The sequence below is a fragment of the Paralichthys olivaceus genome, chromosome 1 (genome assembly GCF_024713975.1).
Source record: "Paralichthys olivaceus isolate ysfri-2021 chromosome 1, ASM2471397v2, whole genome shotgun sequence".
Taxonomy (NCBI): Eukaryota; Metazoa; Chordata; class Actinopteri; order Pleuronectiformes; family Paralichthyidae; genus Paralichthys; species Paralichthys olivaceus.
The window spans coordinates 29693403-29709360 of record NC_091093.1 but is presented as its reverse complement, the minus strand read 5'-3'; the positions used below and the strand labels follow the sequence as shown (position 1 = coordinate 29709360).

General features: G+C 46.6%; 1 non-coding gene across 1 annotated transcript; it reads left to right on the top strand.

Moving 5' to 3' along the window:
- Window positions 1-11009: 11009 nt before the first annotated feature.
- trnas-cga (transfer RNA serine (anticodon CGA)) lies at window positions 11010-11091 on the top strand. The gene has a single exon. It is a non-coding gene; the product is annotated as a tRNA-Ser (tRNA).
- Window positions 11092-15958: the final 4867 nt, after the last annotated feature.

The following is a 15958-nucleotide window of genomic DNA, read 5'->3' as shown; positions in this document are numbered from 1 at the left end:
AATGAAACATCCGAATCAAGTGTTGAAGCTTGTGTACGGGTCCATATGATGTTTATATATGATACATGAGTGAAATTAACAGTGAACACCACGGCTGAGTGTTTCCACCACAGAACTGTAACCAACCCAAGATTTTAGAATTTCAGGGCCTGTGGAACAAATCCTGCCATTTTCCTCTACGTCAGACCTCAGCTCTTGTTTGTACGTGGCGTCATGTGGCGCATCAGAGGCGAAGCCACTGGAGCTAGACAAGTATGTCATATTTTTAAAGTCCGGTGATCAGGACCGAGGTTTGTATGTCACCAAACCACAACAAACGCCATCTCAAGGCATTTTACACTGTACACTTATATAACATCATGTAATTCATAGCATCTATCTAATTCTATGTCAACAGAGGCTCGGCTCTCCAACAGGTTCAGATCCGTCATTGGCCAACCAACCTAAAGTATCCCACGATTCATTGTGCACTAGTCAAGAAGCTAACAAGCTAGCTATGCTAAAAGCTCCGTACACCAGACATGTGTCCGTTCGGCCTCCGTGAATGACTCGATCTACAGATGCAACCTTAGTTGACCGAGCAGACGGATTCCTGCAAGTGAGTCATGTTGCCCATGAATGTGGGATACAGTTACTTATAGCTTATAGCCAAGGTAGCTAAATCAGAGCTGGTGATCAGGGCCAAGGTTTAACGTTAACACATTATTATCATAAAAAGGTAAGTAAGCTAAAGTGTCTAAGTCAGAGTTGGTGATCAGGACTGAGATTGATCTACCGTTAGCATCACTAGCTGTTTAATAATACAGCAATGGCTTCACTTTTGTTGCACTCTGGCAAATTTAGTACAGAGACGTAGACAGAACAAGGTGATCCGCAGGTGAGTTAGCAGAAGCCACTAAACTGAAATAATTCAGCAAACCAAACCCAGGATCCACCATTTTGAGGCCTGTCAGTGAAATGAAAGTATTGTGTGTTTCTCCCCTCCTCCACGTCACATGACCAGGCGTAACATCCATGACGAAGTGGAAGTGGAGTGTGAAATTACTCTTCACTTATAATTCATCCACCTCCATTGATCATCACGTTGAGTTGGTTTCAGATCGGTAAACGTGAAAATCCCTCTCTGCTGCACACACGCTATAGGAAGCTGTGTCAGAGGTGATTGATTGTTTTTACCTGTGAGTTAATTTAACACAAGCTTTACTGTGTAATCAACCAAACTGTTTGTAAAAATTAGAAATAAGACTTCACTCTTAAAGCAGCGAGATGTGATCCAGAAATATTCAGCAGCTCCATCTCTGATGGTTTTAAACACTTTATGGAAAATGATTAGTGATGTAAATATCCATGAAGTAAACTATTCTTTTTTCTTGTTTCAGTTTCTGAGCCTGTAGATCTGATATGTTTTACATTAGAGCTCTGAGGTTGATCTGTTGATGGAAAAAAGGCGTCACCTCAACAACACCAATGCAAACATCTGTTCAGATATTCATGTTCCCCTCCGGATGAACTGCTGTAATGTTGATGTCTGATGTTTCATCTAGAAACATTTCAGTGTCATGACATTCATATCTTGACCAGGTGATGGCGCTGGATGAAAAGTCAGAGGATCAGTGAAGAGTGTAACCTCCATGAATATCATACAGCTTTCACTGAAGCTCAGCTACTAGCATAGCTACAACGATAGCTGAGTCAAATTCAGTTCTTACACATTATATTATGTCATGAAACTTCATTCATATAACTCATCGCTGCCTCTAGAGGTGGAAACTGAACCAACCCTAAGTTTTGCTCCTATTTTTATTACCTCTTTACTCCTACTGAAGTTAGCATGCTAACAGCTAACCTTGGCCCGTCACGAGTAACTGGACCGTCCAGTCCGTTCGAAGGAAGTAGCAGCGATCAGAGGACGAATTATCTCTCTTCTTGCAAACGATGGCCGAAGCTGTGGACAAGCGACCATCACCACCATCAGCTCCTGGCTCCTCTGGCCTGGAACCATTGGACAGCGAAGAAATCGTACGTTCCTCTTAAAGACTTCAACGATTACAGCGTTCTAAACTGTGTGGATCAGTATGTAGATTACCTTTGCTCTTGAAACACGATGGCCGCCGTGGATCAATAGACATTTGACGGCTTTAATTGCACTTTGCTCAGGCGTCAACTCTGGTTTCCTCACACTGGGTTTTTCAGCCTTGCAGAGAAAAAGCTTTCCTCCACAGCTTTGCTACAGCGCACAGCTCCAATGAAGTTAATCATTATAAAAGAAAAGGTCACTTAGAGCAAGTGGGATGATTTTCCTGGAATAATGGTGCATTTCTGCCTCACAGGCCATGAACGAGTACAGAAGAGGTTCCTTCAAAGCCTGAGGACGGAACACTCATAGTTCAAGTTATTCTTGGTTGCATATTATATATATAACAAATGGAAGGTAAATGGCATTTTTATAGCGCTCTTTTAATCTGAAAGAGTCAAATTCACACACACACAATTATACAGCTCTTCTACTGTTTACATGCATGTATATGTCAATTCAGAGGCTGCGTCCTCCCAAGGACAAAGACTCCTTATTGTGTAATGTAGCCCACTAAGGCCTGAAATTAGACACTCTAGTCTCCAAAGACATTTTGCGATCAATGTCACCAACTCGTCCCGCCCTTATTGCTGTTGCCTAGCACCAGAGTGTGCTGTTTGATTGAAGCATAATGCTCAAGTGTTGAGTGTGTTGACTTGTTTCCTCTGAATCCCGGGATAGGTCGAACCAGGGGGAGACTTTGTTTCTCTGGGATGGACGGACACATTTGAAGGCGCCTTCGAAATGGGACAGTCAAGTTGAGCCGCTATGATGCAATAGGTCTTCAAATGCAGCCACGAAAGGATGCAGCCTTTAAATCACTTCAGGCTACATGTTTGAATTGATTGCGTGTTAATCACCTGATGCATTAACTAACTGTCCTGCCGGATCCTCCACAGATTCACACACTCTTGAACAATTAGTCGAATGCTGCATTCTGCGCCTGCAAAGCTTTCAGGTTGATTAATTAGAAGGTGCGACTGTAGAAGAATCACTACAGTCTCCTCTTTTCATGAAAAAGACTAAATTAATCAAAATGAGAAAAGTGCCTCTTTAAATGTTGCCTGTTACGTTTTTTATTGCATGGTAATTACATGCTTTAGCAAGTATTAAGGATTTTCAGAGCACTGATGATTTCTGTTTAGTTTATGCTCACAATTAGTTTCCTGTTAAATCAGAGAGAGACGTTAAGCTGGATGAACGAGCCGAGTTCAGGGTTGAAGGACGTCGTCAAACCATTTCTGGATGTTTGAAAAACACAGGATGTTGTGTTCACCTTCAAAAAACTGTTAAAGTCAGTGAATCACTTTTCATTCAAACGTGGACTCTAATCCTGAAAACACAAAGGCAGAGTTCATTAGTGCAGTTTTCATTCAGGCTGGAGTCACATTCACCGCGACACTGAAGCGGAGGGACGACGGATTTGTGACGAGAGCTCTGTGTTGTTGGGGTCTGGGAACTTTGTGCAGGAAGGAAGTGGATTAAAAAGCATAAGTCTGTGCTGTTGCGATTGAGGGATGGAGCCAACGGTACTTAAACTAACATCAGTGTGATAAGAACGACCTAAAATGACCAAAACCATATTTGAGAACATTTAATTGCGTCGCTGCAGGCTTATATTTTTAAAATCCAAATGTCTTGTGCACTAAAAACAAATATCGGTGCGTCACCGGACTTCAGTTGTCAACTAGTTAGAAACTTTAAGCACGAAGCGATGACGGAGAGACTCAGACCAGAGCCGCTCGTGATCTCTTCTCTGTCTCGGAGATCGACTTCTGAGCTAAAGTCGACGCCGCCGAAGCTGAGACGGGCTGAACGGCGAAGGATTTGGCGGAGGAGAGGAACAGGTGGACCCCGTGTGCACTCAAACCCAAACCTGCCTCTTGTTGATCTGCAGTTCAGGAAGTGCGTCGCGATCGACAGCTTCTGTCGCATCTCCCTCCTTCTGTGAGTCAAATCTTAGACACTCGGGAAGTTGGAGATTGTGTCTTTCGTATATTCCTCCACTTTGTTCTAAGTCAGCAGCTCTGTGCGTCTGACCCTGATTGGCTCTCGCTCGCTCTGCGTCCGAGTAGACAAGCCTCACTCAGCTCTGCGGTGAAGCTGGAGGCTTTTTGAGCCCGTCGAGCTCAGCAGGGGAGAAGATCAGTTTGAATCCATTTGTGTGAGCTTGAAAACATCTCTCGCGCTGAAACCCGTGGTTCCCCAAAATAGCTGTGGAGGTGCAGTGATGGCTGAATATACAGCAGAAGCTTTGGGCCCAGAGTTTAACAAATCCTCGACAGATGTTGAATCTGACCCTGAGTTCTTTAAGCTCCTGAAAACGATTCGTTCGTGACTTTCATTCTATTTGGTTTAAAAAAAGGAGTTCAAACGTAGACCGGGTCCAGAGATAACGTCAGTAAACATTTTCCTCAGGAGTTTATGTCTCAATCTCTGGTTTCAAGTCTTGTTCAATAGAACTGATGCACTGTATGTTTTGGAGTCTGACACGACCGGACTTCTCCTCCGGACCAGTTCAGAACCCATGGTTTTGTAAAATAAGTTTGTTTGCTAGCAATGCTAACGAGCTTGTTAGCATCGATCGTACGTTTTATTCTGTGTGGATATTTGGATATTTTGCTGAAAGAAAGCTAACTATGTTTGAAGCAACTATATTGTACACAAACTTTAGAAAACAAGATGATTTACAAATACACAATGATTTGTAATCATATGTTTGATGTAATTGATTTCAGGACCTCTTGGTTGCCAGTTGAATTCCTCTGGGTATGAAGGGTATGACGTACCAACAACACACGACACGACAAAACTAAAACTCCGTCCGAATCTTAAATGAATCGAGCAACTTAGAATTTGCATCAGATTCGGGCACAAATCGCAACCAGGCATTAAAAATAAATGTCTCTAAATTAAATGTGAGGACGTGACGCTCCAGCAGGGATTCAATGTCAAGGATTATTGAACATTACGGATCAAGATAATATAAATGAATAAAAAAAATCATATTAGGATGATTCCAGGGAACTGGACTCAAAAAGCCACACGAGGAAACGAAGACGTTCATCATCCTGTAACCGGTGTAATCGACCTGTGCTCTTTTAAACTGCAGGTAAGTGATGGTGAAATGTTTCACGCAGGACAAACAATGAAGGTCGAGGTGAGAAGAATCATCATCGTTACATTTCCACATTAACCTCGACCAAACGACCACGTGGCACCAACACAGAGCTGCTTCAGTAATAACTTAAAGATGGAATCATGTTCCTGTTCTCCGGGCTCCCCCGCCGAGTGCCAGGCTGTTGTTTTATTAATGAGAGCCCCGACGCACAAAGATGTCTCATTATTTTTCCATGAATATCTACAGGGAGAAATGAAATCTTCCTCAGAACCTTTCAACCTCACCTCCCCGCCCAAGGAAGGAAGCAGGAATCAGAACGAGGAGTTACCAGGGTTCAGTGCTCAATTCTCAAGTCAGCAGTCGACACAGGGACGTAATGTAATTTATTCAGTTCAGTGAGGAGAGACACACACACACACACACACACACACACACACACACATACTTACATGGGCTAACACACACACAAACACACATACATAAACTAACACACTTACACATAAACTAAAACACACACACACTAACATAAACATGCTGACACACACGTACAAACTCACACACACACTGACACATTAACACACACGCACAGATAATGACACATTTGCTGACATACCTACACACACACACACAAGCAAACTAAAACACACACATATTACAGTGACATAAACATGCTGAGACACACACGCACGCACGCACGCACGCACACACACACACACACACACACATTACAGTAACATAAACATGCTGACACACAGACAGACACACACACACGCACGCACGCACGCACACACACACACACACACACACACACACACACACACACACACACACACACACAGTTACTGATTGTTTTCTGATTCCGATGATGAGATGAAACCTCTCAACCAGGTTTGACGTGTTTCAATCAACAAATAAAAAAATTGGAGGAAAACTTTATTAAAATAACGTGAAATCTAAAGAGATGATGCATTAATTAGTGGAATTCTTTGTCAGAAGTTAATTAAAATAAAATCATGTTAAACCTCACGGGACAGAAGAATCTTCTTCCTCTCGGCTTCATGATTATGAGACCGTGTGTTTCGGTCTCGTCTCTCGGTGTCAAGTGTTCGCTCTCATCTCCATCGCTCACTCATTAACGCCCCGTCTCCACTTCTCTGCTGCATTGGCTCCGCCCTCGCTCCTCCACACACTCTAATACGTCTCCGTCCTCCTCTTGTCGTCTATGTGTCCCTCTCCTCTCCGGGAGCCCCTCGGAGACCGGCTGTTACCTCGCTCCGAGTGTCTCCTCTGGCTGTCGGCGCTCCGGAGACGCACAGAGGGCCCTTCATCTGGATCTGAGAGCGGCCCTGCAGGTTGCGATGGCAGGAAGCTGCAGGTGGAGTGCTCACAGAAGGGACCACCCGTAGTGACATTTACATACGTGTGCTTTAGAAATGAGACGTATGTCAGAGCTTGTCCAGATCTCTGTTGAGGGAATTTGAACCTAAACGACTCCGTCACCCTGAATAACCCTCAGCTTAACTCGTGTTTAACAATCGGTTTATTAATCCTTCCGTCAGTCTGTGAAACTCAAATTTGAATTTCAAGTTTTCAACAGAATATACTTGCTGTTAACGACGGAGAGTGAAATCATCAGCGATACGAGATGGAGGAGTTTGTGTGACCAGGTCCAGAATTACGCACATTTGTGAGACGTGTCATCGCTTTTTCTGTCTCGATCTTCACATTCACCAAAACGTTGATCCCCTCGAGTGTCTTTGTTTATATTTAATGCACTGAAGTTGCAGAGAGATCAGCCTGAGTCAGAAGCTGCGTCTGAATTCAGGCGTCGCTTCCTTCGGAGGCTGCATTCGAAGATCGGTTGCATCACAGCGGCACGACTAATCTGCGGGAGGTAATGGTGACAGGACGCGAGGCAAGTATGTCAGATGAATTTATTCTTAAGTACTCCAGTGAACGATACACAAGTCAAGAAAACATCTTTTCAACTGAAAAACGTTTGCGAACCATAGCTCTGTTGCTAGGTGACGTCTGTAAGGGCGGAACAAGATGGTGATGTCGTCGGCGTGGACTGGGTCGTGGGTAGAGCAGAGCGCTCTACAATCTTTAGTCTGAGTTCTGTAGAGTGCCCTCTACTGGAATCCCCCAGAAACACACGTAGCACCTAAGGAAGTACGTGAGCGACAACGTAAACGACGCAGCTAGTTGCGTACGCGCGGCTGAACTGCAGGTTTATTGCAGCGCTACACGGTTCACAGTGGAAAAAGACCGAATCAACCAGTTTGACGAGCGGCTCCCGTGGTTACAGACGTTTAACTTTGTTTACACAAATGGACGAAACGATAAAATGAATGGGGCTGAAATAATGTAAAGTTCCCTCGTGTGCGTTTTTCAAACAAACTCAAAAAATCACATTAACGAGGATCAAACAGCTGATTCTAAATCAAATGAAATGAAAGTGTAATTTAAGTTAATTAAACTATATTAAACCACTTAAGGATGAATTAGAGCCTGAGATCACTTGGGAGACTTGTGCTCCTCCTGCCGAGGAACGTCACGTCTGTCCCGGACGAGTCCCCTCAGCCGTGTTCACGCTGTCGTGTTCTGTGGCAGCGAACAGGTTTATTCTGTGTAAACGTCCTTCAACACCAACGCGTTCTCCTGCTGTCACTTCGTCTTCTGCCATAAGTCAGACGGAAGCTTGAGTTTTCTAAACAGCTCCTCTCCGGGGCGGAGCGGCGGCCCAGCACTAATCCACACTGACAGGAAGTTCATGCAGTAAAGAGGAAACACTGAGGCACACGTCGCTGTGTTTCAATTATAAAAACCTCCTGCAGAGGCTTTAAAATCCTTCACTCACTCTGGATCTTCTCCGGTCAGAAAACGAAGAGCAGAGGACAGTGACGTGCACTAACCCGCCGCTCGTCTGTGAACAGAGTCGATCGATGACTCTGAATAAAGACGGACGACGTGACTCAGACATGAAGCTAAAATGTGTCCCATACAAACGCTGCCACCGTGTGGTGATGACGTCATCTGAAGTCAGAGTGGAATCGGAGCAGTGGTATCGATGTCCCGCCCAACGCGTGCACTCGACCAATCCTGAGTCACGTTGTTTTAACTTATCAGAAACATGAACACTTCAACATCAGAGTGATAAGAACTCCCTGAAACCATCTTTGAACATCAACCTTGATTTTATAGTTTGGTCCACATCCCATCTGCTAACATGGAGGAGGTGGGGTTATATGGTGGACATGGGGGGGGGGGGGCCATCAAAACACACACACACACGTTTCTGTACAAGCCCACAAACCAACAGTCAACAGACACGACGACAGGTGAGATGTTTCCCACGGCAACAAAATCGTTCACGACACCGGAGACCGAAGATCCTGAAGATGTGGATCCAATTAATCATCAGTGGTCGTCAGCGCCAGTATTTCCCAACATCTCGGCCCGGAGCAGAGAACTTATTACAGAGATACGACAGTTTGCTCTCGGCAGAGGAGATGAGGAAAGTTATTTTTCAGAAGTAGTTTTCTGTGATTAGAAATAACGTTCCCAGGTTTCTCTGGGATCCTGGAAAGTGTGTGAACGCAGCTCTTGACCTCACCGACACCTTTCCGCCTCACTGCGCCCTAAACACATCTCACACCCATCGACGTCACGAAAGGTTGAAAGTTTCCTCCTGAAGTTTCCTCCTGAAACACACGCATGGAGCCGTGGACAAGAGCTGCTTTTAAAACCGTTCATCAACCTCGGTGTTTAACAAGCAGAGCCCGTTAAGACGACTTTACCCAAAACACCCCTGTCTCCATGGTGACCTGAGGGTGTGAGCTCGTAAAGCCTTAAGCTGCATTTCTGCTTCTTCTTCTCTTTCACCCTTGAGGCCCATTCTGATCTTTACGTGCAGGACAAAGACGCTACAACGCGGCGACAGCGGCAGTTTACTGGACACGGTTCAGTTCAGCTCTGCAGAGAATAAAACATATGGACGGGCAGAGTTTGTGAGAGGCACCGAGCCGATAGTAACAGTAAAAGGGAGCAGGGCGGTGAGGTGAGTGTCGGCTTATGTAAGTGTACCGGCCTCCGCTGGATTTAGTGAAGCAGAGGGTCGGCGGGAGGACGGGAGGAGGGCGAGGTCGCCCGGTGCAGCCTTCTGCATGAGCGCTTCACTACACAACACATGTGGGTTCATCTGAAGGTGTGTGTGTGTGTGTGTGTGTGTGTGTGGGCTTGAAAGAAAAGTGGTTTTCCCCAAAAAAAAGTCAAAACTCACTCACTCACTCAGTTTCTCGCCCAAAGTACCGGTCGCTTCAATAATTCAGAGCCAAATGGGATTGTGGGAAGATGAAGTAGAGGTTTGTTCCTCAGAGTTAAAAGATGTTGAGAGAACAAAGAAAAGGTAGAAAACCACATGTGACGACAGACCAGAGGGATGATGATCTGAATTTAAAAGTTCTGAGTCGGACACTTGTAACAAAACCAGCCACGAAGTGTTTGAGTCACTGAAACACGATTCATCATAAACCTAATTCATTTATCTAAAAATAAAGATTGGTTTAACTATTGGCGTCTTTTTTTTCTTTAAAACTCACAAATACAAAGAAAAAAAAAACATGAAATCAAACATTTTCAAGAAACATCCTGAGCACATTTAGTTTCTTCTAGCGCCACCATCTGGCCAAAGTTCCACATTGGCCCACAGGCTACATCTGCGTCATGGTTTACGTGTATGAACACGGACGGAACCTTCAGTCTGTATTTTGCGTATTCGTGCTCGTCTTCATAAACATGAGGAAGAAATTTAAACAACGATGGAACTTTGAGTCGAGACTCTGTGAGTTGAACCAGCGCTGTTTATCACAACCCCGCCCACCGACGCCACGTGTCTCCACTCTGCACTGCCCCCTAGTGGATGTTTTGTTCAACCAACAGGGACGGTTATATCGTATCTCCGTTTGTGCTTCAAGGCAAGTGAACCTCTACGCTTTGTCCAACGCTGCGTCCTCACGATCACGTTCTTTAAACACATCCGTCACTTTGCTGATGAGAAAGTCAAAACAAAAGAGAAGAAGGTGAACTCACCCGACACCGACTGTTTCTGCGTCTTCTCCGCTGTCATTTTCACTTCACTTCCAGAGAGCGGGTCGAGGACGGGCCGCTGCACGCCTTCACCTTGAATAGAAGAAAGAAAGGAGAAAAATCTGAGGGAAGGTTGCGTTGTGTTCTGTGACAGCAGAGAAAGCTCGCAGCAGTTTTTTCAGCCTGACGGCACCGATGTGATGTATTAAAGATCAAACACTGAGTTATTCTGTGGTTCCTGTCTTTGTGAAGGACACAAGCATCATCAGATTCCAGGCGGAGGAGGGTTTCAAGTTTGAGTGTGAAAATCACGAGAGCGTCTGAATTCAGAAACACAGTGTTTGTTCAAACTTCAGCAGACGTCAGGGAGCCGTCAGAGGAATGAATGACACCTGATCCGTTGGCTTCGTGGGGACGACCTTCGAATAAAGAGTAAAACTAAATATCTCCACTTCCAGAAATGGGGCCAAAATATCTCAGATGCTAACGCTGCAGTCTCGTGGTGATGACATCATTTAGAGTCGGTAGCTGCGTTTCTATTCGCTGGCTGCGTCCTACGGAGGGAGGCTGCAAAAAACCAATTACACCACCGAGGTGCAACAGGCCGTCCTGTTTAGAATGATGGAATGTGTCCTTCTATACCTGAGACACAAAAGCTCCAGCAGCTGGATGCTCCCCAGCCTGACTCATCCCACGAGTCATTGTGCTTTAATCAGAAACTGCACCGTCACGGTGGCCGAGAGGTTAAGGCGTTGGACTCGAAATCCAATGGGGTTTCCCCGCACAGGTTCGAATCCTGTTCGTGACGCGATTGAACTTCTGAAGGATTCAGCCCCTGAACCCAAGAATGAGTTTATGTGTCCTGCCCTCACTCAACCAATCAGGAGTCTGACTCTGTGTTTAACACTGACACACACACACATCAGAACTGATCTCTACACACAGATCATCCTCCGCCTCTCTGTTCTCCCGCCTTTTATTCTGGGAGAAAAACACACGCGGCCGCCAGCGACATCACGTGAAGACAAAGAGACGGAGGAGAGGAGGTCGTCCTGCAGCGTCTGCTCGTTCTGCAGGAGCAGGAGAACTGACTTCCTCTCTTCATCTGCTTGTGTCTTAGGGTTCTGTTGATTTAACTCTGGGGACAAAACCGCCACTCAGAGAGCGGGTGGACGAGGTTTCTAACACGTGACGGACGTGAAACTGGAAGAATGAAAATCTCTCAGGATGAAGAAGAGGAGCCGGTCACGTAGAACACGAAGACGTCAACTTGGAAAGACGAGGAGATTCCAGATGTTTTGGTGATAAAGGACCGACGCCGGTGTGGACGAGCTGTAAACAACAACACTGATTTTTCCACAGCAAAATTTATACGTCATGTCCCGCCTCCTGCTGCCCTACAGGCTCCGCCCCTCGCCGGAATGTCCCCCACGTGTTCTCGTCGTCGTGAATGAGTCGACGATCAGCTGCTTCACACAAACTGACAACAGAGAATTCAAAAGTAAAATCGTGTCCATATATTTAGAGTTCATGTGTGAAAACAGCTTCTGAGTGACGAGGACGCTGGACGGACGATATCTGAGATGATGAATCAGAACACCAGCTCTTCTTCTCGTCGCTTTCCTTCTCTGTTCTTTTCCTCTCGCCGTTGACAGTCATCACTCACTCACCGTGGAAACTCTTGATTGTAAAATTACAGCCGTTCTGAGACACTACTTTCCATCTCTGGTTGCCGTGGAGCCTCGGCGACCTCACAGCCGCTGTGGACGAGACGGAGAGCGAGCTTCGTTACAGCCGTCATTTCAGCGAGGACTGTCCGACCTGAGCCTGCAGCATTTCACATTGTGAGATTCAACACAGGCATCCACACAAACTGAGATCCTGCTCACTGAGCAGGAGTCCTTGAAAATGTCTGCCCTCCTGCTGTTGTTGTGTTTGTTTGACCTCGAGTTTCCCTCCTCTCGTCGTTGTTGACGTTCTCAGCTCGGGAGGTTTTCGATGAACTACTTCCCGGCGGCACGAGCCTGATTGCGATGCGTGTCGGAGCACCTGTAAATCAGCTCTGTCCTGAGACGAACGTGAGCCAGGACCGTTTGTTTAACAGGATCTGTGAAAACAAAGAGGAGAAAAGATATACTCCTCCCTGGACGATCTTCATTTACTGAATCTATTTCCAGAATTGATTTCCCGAATTACCTCAAGGAGCAAAAACAGATACGAGTTTCTAAAATGTATTTTTCTTAACACTCTCATGTCTGGTTCTATATTCAGGTCCGTGAGTCGGACTCTTCCACGGGGGCGGGTCGTCAGATTCTGTGTGAACTTGAGTTCTGGATGTGAAAAGTCCTGATCCGACTTCTGTTCCTCCGAGTGCTTTGTCTGGTTCAGTGTCCTTCACGTAGAAATCGGTCCACAGGCAGTCGAAGATAACCGAGGCTGCGAAAACGTTCACACCTGTTGTTCTGGTTCAGACCAAACAAGCTGTGAGAGTTTTTACTTCTCTCGTGACCATTAACACCCGAAATACATTGACTGGAAATCCATCGACCCGGTGAGATCGTTAACATCCTCCGTTAATTTCCTGACGACCGTCTCAGCGGACGAGTAACTTCATCCGTCAGTTCTCACAATCTTCAGTTTTTTCCCGTCTTTATTCAACAATGTTGAGGTCGACCTGGGACCGCCTCCTCTTCTATGTATTCTATGTTGCACCTTGTTTTCGATGTCCTGCAGTAAAACCTTCGGGGACAAATAAAACTGAAGTAGCGTCGAGTATTTCCTGCCTACAGATGGAAATGAGCTGCTGCTGAGAGGGTCACCGTGACAACCTGCTGTCCTCCTCATCGATAAGATCCATGTTATCACTTAAAAAAAAAGATTATTGAGATAAATAAAAGGGAGCTGCTCACACTCGGAGGTCAGGATGTTTTTTAAACGTCTGTAAATGAGACTCATGAGAGCTGGAATCACATTAGTGAAACTTTAAACTGTCTATTTTTGTCCTGAATGAACCTGCGATGTGTTCCAGGAAGAGTCCACGTGTCCGTATCACCCCGATAAAGAACCCCGCGGGTAACAATACCCGTCCTCAAATATAAAAACCCCAGTGCTGTTTCTGTTAAACATCCAAACAGCGTCACACTCTATCACCTCACAGACAGACCTCAGTGTCCCCGGACACAAAGATGCTTTTCATTGCATTGAATAGCCTTTTCATAAACGGGCTGCAAATACTCGGGGCTGCAGTCACAGCTTATTAGCAGAGACTCTCATTCAATCACAAACAGCCACTATTTGACCAACACCTGTTTCTAACTCTTTAATGAGAAAACAGTTTAAACCATCGAACTCTCCACCAGGTTGAGTTTCCTGCTCCAGAGCCGCTCGGCCACCGTGACGTCGACGCGGAGCTTCGTTTGCACAAAACCAGAAATGTGCACGTACCTGTGGAATATGGCTCCTCACTTATTACAGTGACTGCGGGGGACATCACGCAGACAGAAAACCATTACCCCCTCGCCTCCACTCAATCGGAATCGAACCTCCTGCTGGGAAACACGTCTCCCTCCCTCCCTCGCTCGCTCCCTCTCTCCCCCTGAAAATAATGAGCAGCAATTAGGTGTTCGTGATGACATGGTGGTGGTGGTGGGGGGGGGGGGGCAAGAGAAGGTCAGCAGATGACTCAGCTCTCCGACGCTCACCGACATCGAGGTGGGGGGGGGGGGGGGGGGGTGGGGAGACGACATTAGGATCCTCCGTCTCCTCCGCTGGAAAACCCCGCGGCCTTCTTCCCATTTAAGGAGACTTTGAAGGGGGAGAGTGTCTGGAAATGGTTCAGGCTTTGATACAAAGCTCCGTGGATTTGTGTCGAATTGGGCCTCGGTGATGCGGCTCCTTGTAGGCATCCATCTTAGAGAGGGAGAGCTCGCACACGCACACGCACACGCACACACACACACACACACACACACACAGCTGCAGGACGATGGTGACATGTCCGCTCCAGAGGTCAAAGGTCAGTGTGAGTTTGTTTGAGAATGACGACAACGATGGAAAGACGGAGCTGAGCAGAACCGAGGTTTCTTCGTTTCAGCTTCCTCTCCTGCTTCGTCCACGTTTTCACTTTTGACTGCACATGAAGAACTTATTCAAACCCAGTCTGAGGAGACGACAGAGACGCAGAGCGGTGACGCACCGACCCGACGTCAGCTGTCAGGCTGAACTGTGATTGGACGGGTCGGCCGGAGGATCCTCGTCTTCTGACTGAAACTAATCCTAATGTTTTGAAGCATTTGGGGAAATTTGCCATCGGACTCAGAGGAGAAGAGAAGATTAACTTTCCTCCGAGCAAAACGTTCAGAGACTGCATCTATAAAAAGAAAAAAAAAACAGAAGCGGATTCAGATGTGGTCGCCGTCCTCTTTGAACAAGTGGAGTGATTGTGGAGTGATACACGTCTGCAGGAGCTCCATCACGTTCTGTCACATCACCTTGGATCCTCCGCAGCTGAGAACCTGAGTCACACAGGGTCGGCTGTTGCTTCGTCACAGTTATAACAAATCATGTTTAGCTTTTTCTCACAAATGTTTGATGGAACCAACCGAGGAAAGTAAAAGTGATGGACATGAACTTTCAACATGGACCTAAACTATAAATAATCTTTTTCATAACTGATGTGTTTCACCTGCATCGTGGCATCAGAGCGACACACCACCAGGTCCCGGGCGGCCCCCCCCCCGATCCCCACAGGACCCAACTCTTCTAAAAACACTGTGCACTCATCTGCCTCTTTATGAGCTCATAACCCCCCCCCTCCCCGTCCATCAAGACTCTGACAGCGTCTGTCACCAGCCGACATTAGATCCTGATGAGAGGCCCGTCTTAAAATAGCACAGCCCCAATTAGCCGTCTGCTGCCCCCCCCCCCCGCCCCCTTTGAACAACCGTGTCTGACAGAACGAGCTCTGATACCAAGTTGGGGCGCTGCCACGACTTCCAGTAAGAAACCACGTGGGCTGAACAAGAATTAAGACAAAGGTCAACGAACAGGAACTGCAGAGTCACTGAGGAACGGGAGAAAAATTCTCTACGGTGGTTCTGCAGAGTCGGGGTCACAGAGAAGTGAAACACAATCTCAGGGTTTCACTGTGAGAAGAGAAGCATGAGAATCAGAGGTTCCTGATCCAGAACTTCTCCCTCGTGTCTCCATCTGAGGAGAGAGTATCATCGAGGCTGAAGCGAGGAGCTCAGGTGTGTTAGCCCGGCCGGCAGGGTTTTGGTAAATGTGCCCAAACACCTCAGGCTTAATTCCCAGCAGCAGCAGCAGCAGCAGCAGCAGCAGCAGCAGCAGCAGCAGCAGCAGCAGCAGCAGCAGCAGCAGCAGCAGCAGCAGCAGCAGCAGCAGCAGCAGCAGCAGCAGCGCCTGCGGCTTTGTGTTGCATTCCAGAAATCACAATTGTTCATGGGCAGGTTGCCAGAGAGGCTTCTCGTCCCTGATGCGACAGGAGACAGGACAGGCTGTTTTCCTTCTGAAGTAATTACAGCTACGTGAAACAAAGAAACGGCTGCGGCCTCATGTTTAACAAAGGCAGCACATCTGCAGCCAGAGCGACGACGGGAAATCAGACGAAACACGTAAGTAGAGTCAGCACAAGAGAAAATAACCTGAAAAGGCAG